The 16461-nt window shown below is 36.8% G+C and overlaps 1 protein-coding gene across 2 annotated transcripts in view; it reads left to right on the top strand.

The window, feature by feature from the left end:
- The window catches only part of SGCG (sarcoglycan gamma), a 103972-nt gene that overhangs the window by 40596 nt on the left and 46915 nt on the right, over window positions 1-16461 (top strand). The window lies entirely within an intron of this gene.

The following is a 16461-nucleotide window of genomic DNA, read 5'->3' as shown; positions in this document are numbered from 1 at the left end:
GCTGCAGTGGACGTCACAGATTAGTCTGCTCCTCACATCACATAGGAACACGCTCTTTCCAAAAACAATAATTGTCCATTTAGTCTGAAAAGCCTTCCATGAATTAGTATCCTTCACTTTCTTTCCTGCCATAGTTCTGTAGCCAGTAGATGCTTTATTTCTTTTGTTCACATAATAAATACTTATATTTTCACGTATTCAAAGACGTAAAATACCAATCCAATCAAAATATAGCTTGAATATGTGTTTATATATTTAATATATGTTTAACATAAATGCATTTAAAATATTTAATATAAGTATATAATATAGGTTATTATAAATTATATATAAATATTATATAGAAATGTATTTAATTTGTGTTTTCTTCTCTAACATTTAGAAAACCAGTATTTTTACAGTATCACAATAGTGTTTAATTTTCTTGGACAGCTTTCCTTTAGGAAAGGAACACAACATATGGTATGCCTGTTTTGTGCATCACCTCCGTTTTATGGCTAAATTTAAAATATTTTATTTTAACATATTTTGAAGACTGAATCAAGGTTGAACTCAAATGGTAAGCTCTGGGATTATCAGGGAAGCCTCCTGGCTAGCGGGCCCTGCATGAGCCTGCAGGAGGCCCCTCAGCTACGCAGAATGCGGAGAGAAAATTGAGTGGGAAGCAGACCCTTAAAAGGGCCTGGGAGAAAGAAGCCACGGGGACAGCCAGATTTTAATAGTCCCTTGCAGCAGTGACTGAGGTCTGTTAGTCACCTTGTCATCCTGACACATGGTTGGCACTCAGTATCTTGAATGAATAAAGATATGCATTATATTAGAAATATATGTGAATTAATGTGAATTATTATAAAGATGTGAATTAATGTTATAAATTGCATGTAAATGTAAAGTGACCGTGTATCTAGTTTGTGCTCTTGTTTTATGTTGTAGCTTTTAAAACAACTTTCAAGTATTATAATTTACATTAAATGAAATTGTGCCAGCAGTTGAGTCCACTTCATCAACTCTGATAGCTAATCACAGAGACCAGTAGATCCTTTGCTATCATGCTGCAGGTCTTCATAGCCTGGACTTTCTAATAAGATTTGGTCTTTGAGTGTGCTAGTGTTATATGTACTATCTACTGTACATTCTTACAGTAAAGTGAGCTAGAAAAAAGAAAATGTTATTAAGAAAATCATAAGGAAAATAAATTTACAGTATTTAGTGAAAAAAGTTGCATATAAGTGGCACTGTGCAGTTCAAACCTGCGTTGTTCAAGGCTCGCTGTATATATAAAACAATAAACACGTCATTGCTGTACTATTGATGATATGCACAGAGAAAGCCTTGCTAAACTTTGCTAACTTGGGAAATTATGGCTTTCACTCTACCCTGAACAATGACTGTCTGTGTGGGTGATATATAGGTTATTATATTGAATTTAGGAGAGAATTATATACTAGTTGTTCATGTTCAAAATTTTATACCTCTCTGCAAATACTGAAAGCCCTATTTGACTTTGTATCATTTTAGTGCCAAAGCTCTTGAAAGATTCTTTTATAGTCTTGTTATAGGCATGTATTCAAGAAAGGATATTGGTTTATATATGAATAAAATAAAAGAAAAATGAAAATGAAATCATTATTTCAGCTCTGTGAGTATATGACCATTTGAAGAGGATTTCAAAAACTCAGAATATTATTTGTTATCATGAAAATAGTTTACAATTAAAAGGCTTTGTCCTTTTAATTTTAATAACTCATAATTTAGTATGTGCATAGACTGCACAATCCATTCATGCCCATGAACTCAGTTTATGCTCCTTGTTATCCTATGAGCCTGAGTTTTACAGACGACGACATTATATATTTTCAGTGATTGCAGTGATGGGCGTCTCTTAACAAATACCAGGATCCATGAAAATCAGGAGCACCTAAGCCAGGTCTTCAGAGTTCTCCCACACCCAGACAGGATGTAGTACACAGATTTGGTGTCCTTGCACCATGTCCAAAAAGCCTTATTGGGGGTTTTCTGGGACCCAATAAACACCACTTTTCCCCACCCAAATTCAGAACCCACTGAAAGGGAGGAAAAGGAGTCAGGTAGCTGGAGCTCAAAATAACATCTGTATTACTGATTAAAGCTAATTGGAGGGCATAGGTTTGAATCTGGCCAAACATCTTGTGCACATATACTAAAAAAAGGAAGGAAGGAGGGAGGGAGTGAGGGGGGAGGGAGGGAGGGAGGGAGGGAGAGAGGGAGGGAGGGAGGGAGGGAAGAAAGAAAGAAGGAAGGAAGGAAGGAAGGAAGGAAGGAAGGAAGGAAGGAAGGAAGGAAGGAAGGAAGGAAAGAAAAAGAAAGAAAGAAAGAAAGAAAGAAAGAAAGAAAGAAAGAAAGAAAGAAAGAAAGAAAGAAAGAAAGAAAGAAAGAAAGAAAGAAAGAAAGAAAGAGAAAGAAAAGGATATTGCTGAGACGCTTCCCAAGAGATGCTGGTTAATTGGGTCTGGGGAGGGTTGCAGAGTTCTTTCAGGGGCCAAGTACATCTGCATTGCAGACCAGGTTTGGAGACACACTGCTTGAGGGTCATCTAAAGTTTAAATTACATTCAGGGAACACAGTGTTACTTATATGGGGTGGTTTTCCAGATTTCACATCGTTTCTTATATCATTTTTAATGCTGACATGCATTGTAATATAAAGGCATTCTGTTCCTTAACTGGTGAAATGAAAACAGAAGTAATATGCCTGAATGAGATAATACAAAACAAGACATTGAAACTTTCTCTAAGAGCAGTCAACTTTATTACCCATATCTTAGTACTGGTCTTACTTGTAAATAGGTATTGCATTTTAGCATTGCATTTTATCAAATGAAATTAATTCAAAAAGAAAAGATGTGCAAGGTACTGAAATTGAAATATTTTTGCCTCTGTCAATCCTTGCTCATTTATTGAACTTAGATCAAATTTAGCCAAAATAAAAATTACTTCTACTAAAATACTTCCTGATAGAATGTTCAATAATAGACAAATAAGAGGGTTTTGTTTGTTTGTTTGTTTGTTTGTTTTTTGATTGAACAGAGGTTTACTTAAAAATATCTTACTGCAGTAGTTAGGTGAAAAAGAATTTCTATCGTGTATTTAGTAACCGTTTCAATAGTTTATTTTAAGATGCCTCTGTTGAGCAACAGATTTCCTGAGTGCCTGAGAGGCGGGTACCACGTGGGTACCCCTAACTGCTACCATGCCCTAGCTGTGCTCAGCTCCCTCTGGGCTCCCAAAGGAACAGTCTCAACCCACAGGACAACAATGCATAAGAGTTAAGACAATCAAATTTTATCTGGCTCATAGATCGTGAAAGATCTATCCTGTATCTAACATGCTTGAGGCCCCCACTTAGAGATGTGAGGCCACTGGTCTTCTAACTGTCTCACAGGGACGGTTCTGGGGCAGATACCTGCTCGAGCAGGAACAACCAGCCACCTTCTGTCTGCTCCTCCCTGGCTTTGCTGATGCCCCGCCCACACAGTCATGCATACTCAGTGGTCCATATCGATGTCTTAAACTGCCTGTCTCTCCTTCCCGTTAGTTTTTCTAACTAATGGAAACTATGATCAAAAGAAACATATGACACTGGAATTTTAAACCAGTAGCATGGCATTTTCCCAAATTATGTTTTTTCTAAAAAGAATTCTATCAGTGCCTTCTAGTCTGAAAACCAAATAGAAATATTTGATTTATAATATTATACTTATACTAGAGTGGGATTGACCCGGAGGTCACAGGCAGTAAGAACATGAGCTAACTTAATAGCACTTATTTTCTAAGAAGACAAGGTAATAATTAAGTCTGAATTTAGAGAAGGAAGATAAACCTAGAGCTAGTCCAAGTATAGAGGAATTTCGTTTTCTTCGGTATTGGTGATGCAAATCCTATTATTACAAATATAGCACTATAGTTTTAACCTATTATGTCAAGGATATTCCTTCAATTTTCTTTTTTATTATAATTTTCTATGAGTGAGTTAAGCATATATTAAAAATTGGAAAGGAAGGAAGGCAAAAGCCCACAATCTCGTAAGCTACAGGTTCTTGCTGTGCAGAGTGATATCAGCTTCAACTAGAAATACGATTCACATCCTGTCAGGTGGACCATTGTAACAAAATAAATGTGCTCTACAGGTGAATTTGTTCACTTCCCTTTTCCACTATAATATAAAACTGTTAGTGTCTTTTGGTAACATAATTCGTTATTTTCTCACAAATACTAATTAAGATATCTTGTAATTATAAACCAAACTAATCTCATTTACTTGTTTAATTGTTATATGTTTTTTAAGAAGACTACTTTAGAGATACTTTAAGGTAGTGGAAAGAACATTAGCTTAGGAGTAAGACTGGGTAAAAATCCTAGTTTTAATTACAGTTATGTTCAATCTATGATTTGTCTGATGGTGCACACCCAAAAAACAAGTACTGTTCATGATTATTTATGACAATTACATGCTTGATTTAAGTTTGGCGCAAAATTATGAAATCCTTTCACCAAAGTTTTTTAATTGTTTTCTAATTGTTGTTTTTAAATTCTGTTTTTGGTATAAAATGAAAGTAACTTTCTATCATCCTATTAAACGTCTCATTGCAAAACAATGTGGAAAGTCACACTAGACAAAAGTCATCACTCCATTGGTAATACATGGGTCTCTGCATGGATGATTTAGTAGATGTTAGTATAATAAGTAGGCAATTAAACTATAACTAAAACAATAAACGAAAACTATAACTAAACTTGTCAGTAGTCACCATCGCTATGTAGCCATAAGAGTTGAACGGTATGCAACTGTCAAATGTGGAAGTCAGACCAATTTCAGAAATTCTGTCTGCACGAAAATGTGAAATAACATAATTTCAACAATGACCATACTCAAAACATGGGATAGATACACAGAAGGGTATTGTTTCTCTATCTTGTCTTAACAATAAAGAGTGTTAGAATCTTGAACGTGTTTCTCCAGAGTAGTCTCTCTGTGACAGAGTTCATCATTGCCATTCCATTAAATAATCTAAAACTCTTTCAAAGTGAATTTAAGTCTTACCCTCTATCTTGGCCCAGTGCAAGTCCCACCACCTCCAAGAAGCATCCTCCAAATTCTTCAATACACTGTAATCAGGCCCCATTCTGAGCTCTTGAATTTGTATTACTAGTGTATCCTTTTATGTCAGAGAAACTTCTTGAGGGTCCAGTAGAGCTTTGCAGTTTTTGACTCTCCAGCCATATCACAGTGCCTTGCACGTACGTAGGTACCCAGTAAATACTTTATGGTCCTAAAAAATGAGAAAAAATGAAAGATGAATTTCACACACATGTTAAATTAGCAATGACGGAAAGGAATGGCACAAATTTAGTACTAGGTGGCCACCACAGAATTACTGTAGGATTTGCAGACAGATTGATGGATCCAAGATTATTGTCAAAAATTTATGAATCTATTTTTTTTTCACAGAATCCAGTACTTAATGGACTATTATATCTCCTCACAAATTCTCGGTTTCTTTGCAAATGCACTTTAGTAAATTGTGTGTTCTTAACATTGTTGCTTTCCAATATGTTCTGAGATGCACCTGTTGTTGTCTAACATTGACTTTTCTTTGTATCCAAATGTCCAGGTGAGCCGTAGCAAAAGCATCTTTCTCTAGTTCAGTTCTCAATTGTTGGTTGTATAAAACAATATAGACTAATTAGTACAATGTAGACGTCTCATGCTGGTCATTCTGATGCTCTTACTTTAGTCCCCAAATATATTCTGCTTGAATCATCTGGCCCGGGTGTCACCACAGTATTGGTAATATATTGAGAAGCACATTCAGATACTCTGGAAATTGGGTTTTAATTTCTGGGTAGTAGAAAATGATGATGATTACGATGATGGGTATGATGATAAGGAACATAATAATCTTTGTGTGGTGCTTTCGAGTGTATGAAGTGTTATAAATGTGTGGGTATGTAACATGGTCTTTATAATGCCACCTTTTCCAAATGGCAGATAAAGGGACTACCATGCATCATATTTTATGATTTGAGGAGAGGTTTTAACCTGATTTCTCTCCCCAAATAGCCAGTTTTATAAGCACCATTTATTGAATAATTCTATTTTTTATTTTTATTAATTTTATTTTAGCAAATTTTGCATACATCTTTTGAAAAAGAAAAAGACGTAAGAAAGAATAAGAAATTACTCCTATTTAACAATTCAGATGTGACTATCACTTTTGCTGTATATCCTCATATCCTAATTTATTAATCCTATTTCCCATTAGTTATTATGCTTCTTTTATCATATCAGCTCTTATGAATAGCTCTGTTGTAGAGCTGTATGGTTTATCTGTTGCTACTTCTTTTGACAGTGTGAGAGTCCAATTCCAATTATAATTTATTATTGTTTTATATAGATGAAAGGGAAAATCATTCCTCCTTCCTTTTAGCTTTCCAAGTTCCTTTTAGCTTTTTAGCACTATGATCTCGTTATTCTTTTTGTCTTTGCAAATGGTGCATTTTGAAGCATTTCAAACATATATTTTGAAAATAGAAAGTTCTTTGTGAAGTTGCATGTTGTCCTCATAAGGGGCCATGCTAATGTGTTCTGATTTTTCCAGATGTATTATCTGTGCTGCTAACTGACCATACTGTCTAATAATTCTTGAGTCTTTTCTGGTCCTTGACTCTATTCTTATCTCTCAAACTGCTGTTCTGTTATGGTGTTTTCTCTCCTATTTCCTCTTCTGGGTGCTTTTATTGGCTCTACTTTACAGGATAGAAAAGAAGCCTGTCTATATTCACTATTTTTCCTAGTACCTATTCTTCACTGCTACCACAAAATAGGTGCCACTCAATAAATATTGCTGTACTTTAATTGAATTATCAGACATGAAATAATTTTCTGAGATCACAGAGCCAGAAAGTGAGAATCAGGATTTTCATCCATTTCATTTGATTTAGAATCAACCCTCTTCCCACTCGACCACACTACATGGGATATCTTAAATGGTGGTCGTAAAAAGAAACAGTTGACCATTATACTTTCCTAACATGATAAAGAATATGTACCCAAACCAGCAACCAAAAACATACTTCATACTGAAACCCTGGAGGCATTCCCACTGAAGCCAAGAACAAGAAAAGTATGTCTGGTATCACTATCGTAATTTAATATTTTTCTGAACATTTGACAAATGCAACAAAACAATATATTAAATAAGGGATAGAAAGCTAAATAGCACACAATTTGAGAAAAAAATTACTTGTAAATAATTATAGTGTGTTTTATCAGAACAAGAAAATAATTTACTGTCCTCTTAAATAAAGTATTTATAAAGTTTTTCTAGATAAACTAATCAAATAAATTAGAATAATGTCACAACATTGCAGATTTGATTTATTAGATTCATTCCTTATGTCACCATCAGAGAATGTTGCTGATGATTTCAGGGTGTTTCCAAAGTCTGTGTATTGCTGCTGTTCCCAGTGAGGGGGGAACTTATCTTTCCCTACCTGGTCACAAATAATGTAAAGAGGAAATAAAGATTTAATGTTTCTTTAAATAAAAAGGAATTTGGTTTTGCTCATTTAAGAGCAATGAACAAAAATTATAGTGTTATAAACTCCAGAATTAAATAAAAAACTACTGAAACAAGTAAGAAAGTTTCCAAGTTGAGTAACAAAATGTGGTACAAAAAACAGTGTTCACTGAACACCTGTATTCCAGTCAAACTAATTAGAAAATGTATTGGAAGAAGAATCACACTTCATATTACAATAAATATGAGGAAAGACAATTAAGTTCTCGAACTTGTTGCAACGATGTTGCTAACCTTTTTTGATATCAGAGGGATTATTCATTATGTTGTACCAACTGGACAAACAATTAACCAAGTTTACCATTTGCAAGTGCTGAAAAGGCCACATGAAAAAGTTAGACGACCTGGACTTTTCTCCAACAATTCATGGCTCTTGCATCATGACAATGCACCAGCTCACACGGCACTGTCTGTGAGGGAGTTTCTGGCCAGTAAACAAATAACTCTATTGGAACACCCTCCCTACTCACCCCAATGACTTCCTTCTTTACCCAAACATAAAGGAAATGTTGAAAGGAAGACATTTTGATGACATTCAGGACATCAAGGGTAATATGATGACAGCTCTGATGGCCATTTCAGAAAAAGAGTTCCAAAATCTCTTTGAAGTGTGGACTAGGTGCTGGTGTCGGTGCATAGCTTCCCGAGGGGAGTATTTCAAAGGTGACCATAGTGATATTCAGCAATGAGAAATGTAGCACTTTTTCTAGGATGAGTTTGTGAACTTAACTGTCTGACCTCGTACAGGAATTCCTAAGAACACTCAATTTGACAAAATATACTTTGCTGGTAGTCTTACAAGGAATCCTGAATAAAAGGGTGTATAAAGCTGGATAAAAAGACTTAGTATTAACTTTATTAATAGCAAAGAATAACATGGGAAAACCTGCCCTAGCAAATGTCAAAACATTCTATAAAGCTAGAATAATCCAAACCATATGGCACATAAACACCAAACAGACATAAAGAGATTTCAGAAACAGTGAGAATATAAACTGGTTAATTCAGTACAGTTATAATTTGTTCATTTTTCTGAAGATGTTACACTTAACTAAAATGTTTTAAAAATAAATAAAAACATTAAAAGTATGTAACTTGTTTAATATAAATATACTGTATTATTAATTAATAAATCAAAAAATTAAAACTTGGTTGCTGGGAAAAGATAGTAAACTCCAATATGTTCTACTGATTTAAAAGTCATCATCAGACATTAACCAGTATTTCATCATACACTGGGATAATTCCACTGATTAAACTAAGATTGCACATGAAATATTTATTTGTGTTTATTCTCGTGAAAGCTGTTGTGCTGTCTTTATTGCATAAATATGCCAATACATTCGAATGATGGTTAGTGGGGGGAAACATCACTTTGTTGAAACAAGTACATTAGTTTGAGTCTAGAGAAAATCAAGAAAATTACTATGCTTTTAGGTATTGAAAATTCTATAGTGGGAAAATTATGAGCCAAAATAATATGTACAATTTTAATATAACCAGAATATTCGTATACTGTATACTTTCACTTACAGGTTTTTTTATTAGGTGGTATCTTGGATCATTTCTAGGATTATTTGTAATGCCTGAATAGAACTATTCATTTTTATTCAAAAACAAGTTTTCTATCAAATGAGTTATTTTCAGAGGATTTTGTTTATTTATAACTATAGTAATATTAAAGGGGCTTTTCTTTTTCTAGTAGAGAATATATTTTTAACTTTTTTCTGAAAGTCAATTAGAAGATATAATTCAGTTGCCTCTACAGCAGAATTCTGGGAAATATCAATGTCATTAAATGAAGTATACCCAGAACTGGTTTCCATACATATTTCTAGAGTTACAAACTCCTACTCTTCACAATTTAGATGATGACCGTGATCCATTTTATCCTTTCTAATGCTGAATCAAAATGAAGATTCAAAAAAAAAATAAAAATAAAATAAAATAAAAAATAAAAAATAAAAAATTTTAAAAGAATGAAGATTCATTATCTAATCTTCCTCATTGTTCAGAAGAAACAAAGATATGATAAACAAAGTAATACCAATTTTTGACCTATTAACTTATTAAATGTATATTGAACACCAAACATCAGCAATGTGCTGTCAATCAAAGATCTTACAGTTATAAAGGCCATTCGATCATTAAACACATTTTTGTTAGGTTCTACCGTGTGTAAGGCACAGTGCTAGGTGCTGCAATACAGATTAGATTTACAAAACTCTCAGTGTGGTAGAGGTCTAGATACATGAAACATAATGTGATAAGGGTTCTCTGAGACACATGGTCAAATTTTTGTAGGAATCCAGAGGAGGGAATTATGATGGCCTGAGGGGGTCATAAAGGGCGTCACAAAGGAGTCAGATGATTTAGGGATGTAGCATAAGGACGATGAAAGGTTGTTGAGTGGGAAGTATATTGTCACTAAAACATAAGGTTCAGAGAGTAAGGGCAGGAGATGAAGCTGTAGAAATAGTCAGAGACGAGGTGTAAGAGCCCTGTAATGCCAGTAACAAATATCATGTACAACAGTTGAAAGCCATTACAGGTTTGTAAAGAGGGGAATAAACTGTTAGATTAGTTTTTAGAGAAATTACTTTGGGGTACTGAAGTGGGGTAGTGAAGTGGAAGACTAGTGTGAGGGCTTAACATGTATTAAATATCTACATAGTGCCAAGGTGGACTGCCAGGAAACACCAGCATTTAACAAAAAGGCATAGGAGGACGTCCTTGAGAAATACATGAAAAGGGAACAGTCAAAGTGATAACATAAAACAAATAGAATTGGCCTAGCCTCAAGGGAAGATAGAGTGTTAAGAATTATGGGCTGTTCAACAGTCTCAAATGCTACAGAATTTTCCAGTGGAATCAAGACTGAGAAAGGGCACTGGATATGTCAATAACAAAGTTATTAGGGACTTTATGGAAAGCAATTTCAATAGAATGATGATGTTTAAAGCAAACCTGTAGTTAGTCAAAAACTGAATGGAAATTGAGGCAGTATGAATTGAGTGTGGACTCAAATAGAATGTAAGTTATACGTTACGTGTATGTTCAAATTTAATAGACACCATCAGCTTTTCAAAATGGTTGTACCAACTTATACCAGCAGTTTGTGAGAGTTCCAGCTGTCCCACATCCACTTGCTCCTCATTAATACTCAATATTTTCTATATATTTTTTTAGCTTTATAGAGGTATAATTGACAAGTAAAATTACAGATAAAGTGTACAACATGATGATATGATACATTGTGTAAGGATTCTCCCATTGAGTTAATTAACACATCCATCACCTGCCATGTATACTTTTTTTGTGTGTGTGACAACATGTGAGTTCTACTCTCTTGGCAAATTTCATACAATATAGTGTTATCAACTATAGTCACCATGATACTCAGATCCTCAGACCTTATTCATTTTACAACTGGAAGTTGTATCCTTTTATCAATTTCTTCCTACTTCCCCTACCCCCAGCCCCTGGCAACTACTTTTCTGCTATCTGTTTCCGTGAATTCAACTTCCTCCCACCCCCCATTTAGATTCTACATGTAAGTGATACCATGCAGTATTTGTCTTTCTCTGTCTGGCCTATTTTGTTTAGTATAATACCCTCCAAGTTCATCCATGTTGTCAGAAGTGACAGGATCCTTCTTTTTTAAGGCTGGATAGATAGATGATAGATAGATAGATAGATAGATAGATAGATAGATAGATAGATAGATAGATAGATAGATAGATAACAGAAGGAAGGAAGGAACGGAAGAAGGAAAGAAGGAAGGAAGACGTATTCTGCTGCTGTTGGATGGAATACTTTGTATGTCTATTAGGTCCATTTGGTCTAATATGTAGTTTAAGTCCACTGTTTCCTAATTGACTTTCTATCTGGATGATCTATCCATTGTTGAAAGTGAGGTATTGAAATCCCCTGCTATTATTGTATTGCTATTTGTTTCTCCTTTCAGATCTGTCAGTACTTGCTTCATATATTTAGATGCTTCGATGTTGGGTGCATAAATATTTATTAATGTTATATCCTCTTGATAAATTGACCCCTTTTTTCTTTGTATAATGACCTTCATCATTCTAGTCTTCGTTTTAAAGTCTATTTTGTTTGATATCACTATTGCTACCCTTGCTTTCTTTTGGTTTCCATTTTGCATGGGATATTTTTTTCCATCTCTTCACATTCAGTCTGTATGTGTCCTTAAATTTGAAGTGAGTCTCTTGTTGGCAGAATACAGTTGAGTCTTGTCTTTTCAATCCATTCAGCCACTTGTGTCTTTTGATTGGAGAATTTAGTCTATTTACATGTAAAGTAATTATCGATAGGTATAGACTTCCTATTGTCACTGTTCATTGTTTTCTGGTTGTTTTGCAGTTCCTTTGTTCCTTCCACTTTTGCTGTCCGTTGCAGTGATTTGATGATTTTCTGTAGTGGTCTGCTTAGATTGCTTTCTCTTTATCTTCTGTGTATCTACGATAGGTTTTTGCTCTGTGATTACCATAGGTTTACATAAAACATCTTGTTGTCTATTTTAAGCTAATAACAACTTCTGTTTGGTACTTTGTAATGTTTTCTATCTCTTTGTTAAAATTCTCACTTTCTTTCTGCATCGCTCCCCTGAACTCAGTGAGCATCTTTATGACTTACTTTGAACTCTATTGGGTAAATCACTTAACTATGTTTCCTTAGGATACATTGCCAGAGATTTACCTTGTTCTTCTGTTTGGAACATATTCCTTTTTTCCTTTATTTTCCTTGACTCTCTGTGTTGGTTTCTGCATATTAGATAAAACAGCCACCTCTCCCAGTCTTGACAGAATGGTCTTGTGTAGCGATAAACCTCGTCAATCAGCCCGGCCAGAGCTCCTAGTTGTCTGTCAAACTTTTATAATTGTCCACACCACTGTCTCTGTTCTCAGTAGATCCCAGTAGTTGAGTGTAGGGAGCGGGCTGTAAGCTGACAAGGGCCTTGCAGCCTGCAAGGTCGTTCCCATGGGAAGCCTCGCCTTAGCAATCTTCCCAGGAAGAACAAGATAACACTAATGCAGCCACAGACATACAAACTCGCCAATACACAAAATAAAATGTTCTAATAATACCTGCTTGTTCTGCTAAGACTTGTTTGTATGGACAACTGTTCTAACACTGTATATAAACTGTGTGTGATAGACTGCGCCACTGCTCCGCCATCCGTGGACAGTGGACCTCCCAATCCCAGCTTTCCTGACTCCATGTCTTTTCTCAATCTCCTCGCCCTTCCTCCCTCGGGCCGAGCCCTCCTGGCCACACAGGAGTGGCAGTTGAGGATGTGTCAAGATCTGTCAGTGTCCCAAAGGGAAATATTGCAATCAGCACCTAGACTCAGGCTGATTAGAAGCTTGACCCTCAAGCAGAAGCAGGGCAAGTATGTAGTTAAGTCCTTCCAGGGAGAAACTGGGAGATGGGCATTTTTACCTGCTTCCTCTGGCTATGCCCAGGTGTGTGGCCATGGATGGGCACTCCTGAACTTGTTAATAACTGCTGCTTCTTTGTTTGCTACAGTCCCATGGGACTTGTGAATGCAAGCTCCATTGGCTATCAGAACCAGGCAATCTGGGTGTCCATCCTCAGGCAGCAGCCATAAATGCTGAAAAGCCAGATGTGTGTACAAGCTCCTTCTAGTGACACACTTGCAACTTGCTTTTGTTATTTTAGGAGACTGGAGGGAGAAGGCGGAAGAGGTGTCCACTGGATTCCTCGGTCTCTGGAGAGGAACACAGTCACACTCTAGATGTGTGCTAAATTAGAAGGCTGGCCCTCAAGGAGTAGTTTTCTAAAGTATGCAGATAAACCCCATTACGGGAAAGACTGGGAGATGGACCCATTTGCCTGCTCTCTCCGCACTGAGCCCTGTGGGGGATAACCGTACAAAGTGCTCCCTCAGAGGTTAAGAACTGCTTCTTTGTTTGCTGTAGTCTTGTGGCTCATGAATGAATCCCCACTGGCTTTCAGAGATAGATGTTTGGGGGTCCCATCCCTCAGAGGGGAGTCGGGTTCCTCCCTAGTACATGGCACTGCCAGAGACAGGGTGTATGGCAAGAATGTGTCTCAACCCTTCATACCTGTTACGATGTGCGTATTTTCTCATTTGCCCAACATGTGTAGATGTCACTCAGCTAGTTTCTGGAACTCTTTCAGACAGAACTGCTCAGTGTATAACTGTGTATTCTGCGCATCCATGAGAAAAGTTGGACTCAGGATCCTCCTGTGTTACCATTTTGGCCCTTTCTCTTTTCTATATTTTTCATTTTAGCTATTCAAGCATATTGGTATTTTGGTGTACTTTTAATTTTTCTTTTCATAATGACTAAAATATTGGACATTTTTTTCGTATGCTTATTGGATTTTTGGATACCTTCTTTTATGAAGTGTCAGTTGGTTGTCTACGTTTTATCTTACTGTTTTCTAGAAATTCTTTATATATTCTGAATGCTAATCTTTTTTATATTTGTTGCAAATATTTTCTTTCACTCTGTAGATTATCTTCTTAACTCTTTTAAAGGTGTCTTTTGATCAACAGAAGTTGAAGTGGTTTTCTGTGGCCTATTTAAGAAAAACATCTTTGACTTCTCCATAGTAAAGCAGATTCTTATGTTCTTTGCTAAAAGTGTTAGTGTTTTGTTTTTACATCTATATCTGCAATTCATATTGAATTTATTTTTATGTTCGATGTGAGTAGAAGTCAAGATTCATCTTTCTATACAGCTATCTAACTCACCCAGCACTGTTTTTCAAACAGAATGGGCCCCATCAAAAGCACAATATATGGAACATCTGGAAGGACTAACTCACTCATCTTTGCCTCTACCCCAGAGTGAGCCTTCACCTGATGCACAAACACACAACGAGCATGTCAATTGCCCATCACCACCAAATTCTAGCCAATGGCAAGCATTGCTAATTAACAATTGCACTTTTTCCTCCTGAGCCACTTGAACCTAAGAAAATTCACATATGACATTCAAGGTTCTTGACCTTGGCTATACATTAGAATCACCTGGGAGCTTATAAAAATCCCAACATGTAGGCCATATAGCACAGCAATTGAATCACAACATCTAGGGATGGGGCCCAGCCATCAGTAGTTCTTACAATTCCCCAGGTGATTCCATTGTGTACCCCTTGCCAATGAGGTGGTATCTGGAGCAGCAGCAATAGCATCACCTGGGAGCTTCTTAGACATGTAGACTCTCAGGTCCCACCCCAGACCCACTGAATCAATATTGGCTTATTAACTAGATCCCACGTGATTTAAATAAATGTTAAAGTTTGACAAGAACCACTGCAGCTTCTACCACTTCATGCTCAATTGTAAGCATGGTGGGCTGAATAATGGCCCCAAAGATGTCCAACCCTAATGCCCAAATCATGTGAACATATTACCTTACATGGCAAAGGAGACATTGCAGATATGACTTCATTACAGGTCTTAAAATGGATTATCCAGGTGGGCCCAACAGTCAACCAAGGGGATGTGATGACGGAAGCAGAGTCTGAGTGATGTGGGCCCTGAACCCAGAAATGCAGGCAGCCTCCAGAGGCTGGAAAAGACAAAGAAAGATATTTTCCCTTAGAGCCTCCAGAAGGAACACAACCCAGCCATCCATTTTGGACTTTTGACTTCCCAAACTCTAAGATAACAATTTATCTTATTTTAACCTACTAAGTTCATGGGAATTTGTTACAGGAAACTAATACAGTAAGCAGGATGAAATGTATGTGACATCTCCAATGTGAGATAACAGAAAATATCTATATTGGTCTCTACTCCAGTTCCTGGCACAGAACTCCTAAAACCCTTGTAATTTTTATTTTTCAATTTTTTATTGGGGAACAGTGTGTTTCTCCAGGACCCATCAGCTCCAAGCCAAGTTGTTGTTTATCAGTCAAGTGGAGAGTGCAGCTCATCTCCATGTCAAGTCATTGTTTTCAATCTAGTTGTGGAGGGCGCAGTTCACTGGCCCATGTGGGAATCAAATTGGTGACATTGGTGTTATGAGCACTGCACTCTAACCAACAGAGCCAACCAGCCGCCCCACTTATAATTTTTTAAGTGATAAAATCACAGGACCATCTCTTGTTCTCATATTTTCTTTGGCCCCATCCCTGACACAAGCCTCCTGAAACCCTTGTAAATACCTAAGTGATAAGAGCATGAAGAGCTTCTTTTGTTCTAATGAGGCGATCTTGGTGGGCTCCTGGATGGGGGCTGGTCACCAGAAAATGGAAGCGCTGATTAGAAGCTTGGAATTTTCATCTCCATCCCTATCCTCAGAGAGGAGTAGGGCTAGAAATGAAGTTAATAATTGACCATACTGTGTGAGGAAGCCTCCATAAAATCTCAAAGCCAGGGGTTCGGAGAGCTTCCAGGCTGGTGAACACATCCACACCCAGGAGAGTGATGTGCCCCAACTTCACAGGGTCAGAAGCTCCTTCCTCACATGCTTTCATAAACTGGGAAATGTAAGTAAGTGTTTCCCTGAGTTCTGTGAGCTGCTCTAGCAAATGACCAAGCCCAAGGAGGGAGTTGTTGGAACCTCAGATCTGTAGCTGGTTGGTCCGAAGCACAGGTGACAATCTGGGCTTGTGACGGGGGTCTGAAGTGTGTGTGTGTGTGTGTGTGTGTGTGTGTATGTGTGTGTGTGTCATAGGAGGGCAGGGTCAGTCATGTGGGACTGAGTCCTTAACTATGCAATCTGATGCTATCTCTGGGTAGATGTATCAAAATTGAGTTGACTTCATGGACCCCATGTTAGGTCCAGGAATTGCTTGTTGGTGTGGGGAAAATCCTTCAC

This window comes from Rhinolophus sinicus, chromosome 16, assembly GCF_057876585.1.
Source record: "Rhinolophus sinicus isolate RSI-liver-muscle chromosome 16, RSI-T2T, whole genome shotgun sequence".
NCBI classification, from domain to species: domain Eukaryota; kingdom Metazoa; phylum Chordata; class Mammalia; order Chiroptera; family Rhinolophidae; genus Rhinolophus; species Rhinolophus sinicus.
This window is presented reverse-complemented; position numbering and strand designations above follow the sequence as displayed.